Genomic DNA, 6,651 nt, shown 5'->3' with positions numbered 1-6,651 from the left:
TGAAAGTGGATCATAATTACACTATCAACGCTGCCGCGTCAACCATATGTGAGTGACAGAGTCGATTGAAATTTAATTTTTAAAAATTAATTTTTACGCTGATCCATTATAATTTCTTAATTTCATTAAGACTCGCAAGAAGTAAGAATGTTCAAAAAGTAATCGATGTCATATACCTCGCTGTGCAAATTTAATTTAATTGAATAAATTATTCACTTTAATTTTATGAAATTTTTTAGGTTCGTAACGCGGCCGTGAAAGTGATAGAAAGATAGCATCGGTGGATCAGATTTATGGTTAAGATGTTTATTTCAATCCAGCGTTGTTTCGCAACAGCACACGTGCACTATAGGTGCTGTGTTTATTTGGGACACAATTCCATTTAAGGTTCGATGATTGTACGTGGTTCATTTTAAAAAGATAAAAACGTTAGATTAGGCCGTTGTTTAGATGTTTAGATGTTTAGATTAGGCTGTTGTTTAGATTCAACGCAGCGTTGCTTCTCAACGATGGATTGTAGTTTCTAGGTTTACTTGTGGGACATGGTTTATTTAAGTACTATTGTTTTCCAGAATTTACGATATTGTTTGCATGGGGTAGTGGAGGCTTTAGTTTGTCCTCGGGTATAATTAATTATAAATTTTATCGAATAAGAGATATTAAATTTGTTTATTCAAAAATAAACGAAATAAGGAATGAATAACCGTCTCGTGACCTAATTATGGAAATGTCAATGGGATGTGCGTTTACAAAAACATTACAAAAATATTTATTGAAACTTTTTTTCTTGCATCGGTGATACTTTCAATTCGTGATTATCTGAAGTATTTAATTAGGCTGTATTATCGTGTACGCTGGTAATGAACAATTTATCTGCTAAGTGAGAACATGTGCAGACATAATGAACTCTTATGATAAACAACTAGATATATACGTAACTATACTGCTTCTTGTGATCTTTAACCCGTTATGTTTAAACGATATTTTAAAGCATTATTGGTGCTGAGAAACTTCTATGAATCACTATCGTGTTTAGGTTCTTGAAAAATTGATCTTATACGCTTTTAATTCGAAGAATTGTTATTTGCATACGTAGCGACAGTTGTGAAAGAATTCTTTATAGTTAGAACGTATATTATTTCATCATAAAGGAGTATTTGAAATAAAGATTGCTGGAAATAGTAAGAATGATATAATTCAGGTTGTGAAATCAGACTTTCTAAAATTTCACGAATTTGAAGGCTGTGTGCAAAAGTCATATTATTAACATTTTCATTAATGAAGGCTGTAAGTTTGCCACCATTTTTACCGAACATAGTTCTCTCAGAACTGGTTGCTGAAACAAGACAAATAACGGAATCTGTCAACTAGTATACTGAAATTTTTTCGGTCGTATTATAACGCAGTTGTAGGCAGTGAGATCATTCTTTAAGAAAAGATCGCCTGGGATATTTTACTTCTGGAATATGTTAACGACGACGAGCGACATTGTATAAAAAATCGAACAAAAATTATATTTATTTTCTTATCTAGAAATCATTTAAAAAACGTTAACGATCAACAAGTTATATCCGATGTCAATTCTTAAAATCGAGTTTACAGAATTTATGTTAAAAAACTTTTTGACAATGTTATTATTTATTTATTTAAGTATGTTTACTACTCTTGTTAAGAATATACTTCTGGCATGAATAATCTACTTTGTTAGGGATATATTTTATACACTTGATTAAAACTAATCAATGACTTGATTATGATATGTCATAGGATTAACTAGCACTAACACACGTAATATACGCGTATTTTAAGAAATGTTAATTTATAACTATTTCGAAAATGTTATATTGATATATGAGATACATGTAATTTATCGTTAAGTGCTTCTAAATGTCGATAATGTCGATAAGCTTTGCACAATTTTGAACTTTAAACTTACTAACTAAACTTACGATGCAGATTCTCCCAGAAACTTTGTATGTTTTAGAAACATTCGCGTTTACGTCACATATTCAAATATAAAGGTGTGTCTCCTGTATTCAAATTTTTGACAGAAAAAACAAATTGACAGGAAAACGCAGTGCTAAGCAAATTTCATTAATTGGTTTTTAGAATTGTGATATTTCGAATACGAAATAAAGATGTAAAACTCCTTTAACGTTCGATTTCATTGTACAAGAAGCGTGAAATAAGTATGCTCATACATATCATTTGCGAGATTCTTTGCATAATAATAAAATTTTTAATGGATTTGTCTGGCGCGTTGAAGTGTGATGTAAATAATGTTGAACTTAAGTTTCAGTACATTTGGCCATCAGAAATTTTGGAAGGCTCTTATAACGTGATATTATTTAATGCTAAAATTTTAACTGAACAGTCAAGATATTATTATTAGCACTACATTATATTATAGCACAATATTATTTGTAGCAGATAGTGCATTGTAATTTACAAGTTCGCTATCAAAATAGTTCGTATATAATACGATTGATGCAATTATCAGTAATTGCACTTGCAGATTTTAAAATTTTTCAAACGGTCTGTGACGTCTCTATCTTCTTCTGACAATGAGAAATCTATTAATTGTTAAATGTTTTTCTTCAATCCTAATTTTAGTAAAATGTCGTATGAAAATGAAAATTTACATAAAGATTCGCAGCGTAGTCTATACAACAACATTTCTTGGAATCTAACGAAATAATTTTTTTGCTTTTAAAAGTGTCAGAGATTCGGAACTGTTAATTGTTTCGCGTTTGAAAGTGTAAAATTTTGTAAAATTTTGCTGCATTTACAATCGGACAGAATGACATGTTCATAATTACAAAATATGGTGTGATATTTTGTGCTTCGAAATTTTGTAATAAACGCATCAAATTTCCACTATGCCCTCTGCAACGTAGACAAGTTTAACTGAGGTGATTCATGGCTCGTAAAAGAATTTTCCGCGGCATCGTTCTAAGGTTTATGTAATCTTGTACTCTCCATTTTTTCAGTATGGAAACAACTTCTATAAAGTATACCATCGGTTAGTGTAAATAAATCTGTACATCACAATGTATACTATGTTACTTCGTATCATTATTATGACATCTCAATGTTATTTTTATTAATGACATTTTGAATGTTGTTTTATTCATTTTTTCAAAATAGTGTTTAATAGGAACAGTCCTTACTACGTCAAGTTCATATTTTTATTGTAATATATTTTTATTACAAATTCCAATTGTAATAGTTTTTTAATAGAAATTTAATTACAAATTTTAATTTATAGCATATTTCAATAATTAATCATTGCTTTCCTTATTTCAGGAAATCATACTTTCAAACTTTGTAATCACTGTACACGATAATTTTTGTATTGTATTTGTAATTTTGTGAATTTGATTTACGAAACATAGATGGGGGGGGGAGAGATCTGCGTAATAATAGAAAATAAAATAGAATTGAATAAAAAATCAAATCAATAAATTGAATTTAAATTAAATTAATCATATAAATTATAACTAAATGTTTATCTATCAATAGAGTCACAGATAACATGGGACACAAAATGAATTAAAACAATCTTTCTCCCATTATACTATTCCTCATACATTTTATTATCACATTCGTTCTCTTTGCTCGTGCTATTCTACGTATGTTCATAAGAAAATTTAATACATTCGAATCTGTTTAATATTTTATACAACACTTCACTGAATCAAGTTCTACAGTACAATTTCACGTTTGAAAAATGAAAATGGTGCACGAGTAGGATTTTTTTGCATTAACTTCTTTTACCTATTAATTATAATACATGGTCTATTTTATTGACTATTATTTTATTTTATGGACTAATCAAAATAAGTGTTAAAGAATCCGTCATTAATTACTTTTGCAAGTGACTGATGTGAATGAATAGCACGGAACGTAAATATGTTACAGTGTAGACTTAATTATTAGTCACATTAAATTAAAGAAATTAATAAATTTATATATAATATACAAAATTAAAAAGAATTTAATTTTTTATTCTGACACAATAATTGCAGCAGACACTAATAATAGTTACACTTAGGGTATCCTGCATCAGTGTCACAACTTCTCTTACGAAATTCAAGTACATAAACTGATGCATAAAAACTATAAACTTACGTCTTGCATGCTAAACGAGACATATGCCAGACAGCATAATAATCCTGAGATCGAGCATTACTTATCTGTCATGCCGTAATTACGTACTTTTATTAGCAATGTTTAATTGATCATTGAATCACATATATGTTAATTGAAACATGATTTCTCCGAGTAACAATATTTTCACATTTCATCAATTAATTTTATCCAACCGAATCATTTTTACAATTTAAACCGCAGCATCAATATGGATGAATGAGAAAGTATCGTGGCTAACTATAGTTTTCACTAGAGCTCTGCACTCTTGAAGAAGGATATATACTTTATTAAATTATATATTTTATAAAAGTTTTATATATTCAAACAAAACATGAATGAAATCAAATATATACAGTATAATTACAGTAACTTACACACTTTTCAAAGAGATTGCAACTTGCTAACTGGTTAATGGGTACTGATAAATCACGTTGGTCTTAAGTCTAGTGTTAAGTTCAATCTTGCAATGTGCAATTTCACAGAGGAAAAAGTGTAATAAAAAACAGATTCCTGGAATTTATAAAGTTATCAAAGTCATCGTCACCTGTTTCAATCTTCACAATAGAAAAGTCGTCTCAAAAATCAGTGTCATGCATTGCAGCACCTATGTATCTCGTATATCACGCTAATGATGCTTAAAAAAAGACCTGCAAAAATGCCTTAGGTTATAGGAAGTGTGGTCCATTAAACATAGATGCCTTCTATCATAATTTACATAACCATTAGCAAGGTGTCAAGGTTATTGCCGAATTTATATATATATTTATAATTAAATTAAATTAAATAATATATATATAATTTATATATATATATATATATATATATATATATATATATCTGTAACAAATTTAGATTTTATATGGATTGCAATTCTTAAGGAAATTCGGCAATAACCTTGACACATATATATATTTGTTGTAAATGTATTATCAAATAGAAGAACTCCTAAATTCCATTAATTTTCAAATTGGTAGATAGGTATTTCACTTGTTAAATTTTACTTTTTTCTTGTATTCATGAATAACAGTCATTTTATTAAAATATTCATTGGCTAAATTTATACAGGGCATAGTAAACTTACTTCCTTATTTTTGATTGATCTGAAGCTTAAAATATGTCAAGGAAATTCTATTGTACACACACAATTTTATGAATACTTCTATAATAAAATACACGCTTCTTTATTTCGAATTTTAATTCCATCTAGGAAGAATCTTCTAATATTCATAAAAAGGTACGTAGCGATACAGAAATATGTTCAGATCGAATAATTACTGTTATTATCCTTCTTTAATCGGTTGCCTGGAAAATTTGTTCCAATCTTATAAGACGTTGCTAGACGTAAACAATTGCAAATGTGTTCGTTTTAATTTAGCTTCAGCTGCGTCATTGTTCAAAGAAAACCTCGATGCAAAGAAAACCTTGAAAAGAATCTTTCCGGGCAATTGAATATTTTCTGTAAAAGTATTGATAATCGAAAACTAGTAGAAATCGTATCGATGAAAAGAGTTATTCTAGTTTGCGAGCAAATGCACGCAGCATCGCATGGCCGGAGTTGTACCTTTCATGGAACTTCGTTAAATTGCAGGAACCACTTTCACTTCTTCTTATTTACTGCAGTGTTCTGTGAGCACTGTTCTTCTAGCTGATTTGAAGATTGTGTTGTATTTGGTGACCACTATCGCGTAAAACACCTAAACAAAGTATAATTTTCTTATTTAAATTAAACGATCCTTATGGCGTCGCTCCTTCTGCTTTGCGTTAGAAAAATGCAACAACTATGTTGAATAATTCGGCTGTAATATTTGGTGATTCCTTAAAGCATGATTCCACTGAGACAACACTATGCTCACTGTTGCTTCAATAGAATTGTGTTTTGTCGCCATGCGTCACTGTCGCATGCTGCATGTTTCCTAAATGTTCTTGCACTGGAATCACGCCTTTAAGTCTCTCTGCATATTTCATTGGTTGTTTCCTGGATGCGCGGATGACGTCTATTTATCTGCACGTTAGGTCAAAGTATACATAAACTGCGACGACACGTCCGTTGTTACGCATAGACTTCAGGGAATAATTATATTATTCTGACAATTATCGAGGATAACTATGTTACGGAGTCACCGCAGGAAATGCATAAAAGCTATTGTTTGTTTGTTCTTATATGCGTATGTATACGCGCGTGCATGTACGAAAATCTCGTAGCTGTATTCGAATCCTAAAGTAATCTGCAGTTTATCATTCTTCTATAATTTAGAGAACACGACTCTTTGTATGCAATTTATGTAAGACACACCTGTTCGTGAATGCATTTGTGGTTGAGTCACAAGGATACAAAAAAAAATACTTAGTGTAAAGTGTAATTTTCACAAAACGAAATAAAATACTTATAGAAAATATATAAAAATAAAATATTTATTATTTAAAAATGGGTGATCGTCTGCAAATTCATAATTCACAAATGAAGCGTTCAATATTTATGAATACATATTATATTTTGCA

The 6,651-nt window shown here is 29.8% G+C and overlaps 1 long non-coding RNA gene across 1 annotated transcript; it reads right to left on the bottom strand.

The window, feature by feature from the left end:
* Positions 1-4,415: 4,415 nt before the first annotated feature.
* Positions 4,416-6,110, bottom strand: LOC143260738 (uncharacterized). Its single transcript, XR_013035037.1, has 3 exons — positions 5,714-6,110; positions 5,234-5,608; positions 4,416-4,799 (listed from the first exon to the last, which is right to left on the bottom strand). It is a non-coding gene; the product is annotated as an uncharacterized LOC143260738 (long non-coding RNA).
* Positions 6,111-6,651: the final 541 nt, after the last annotated feature.

Source organism: Megalopta genalis, chromosome 17, assembly GCF_051020955.1.
Source record: "Megalopta genalis isolate 19385.01 chromosome 17, iyMegGena1_principal, whole genome shotgun sequence".
In the NCBI taxonomy this organism is placed as follows: Eukaryota; Metazoa; Arthropoda; class Insecta; order Hymenoptera; family Halictidae; genus Megalopta; species Megalopta genalis.
Note: the sequence above shows the minus strand (reverse complement) of the source record. Positions and strands in the feature narration are given on the sequence as shown.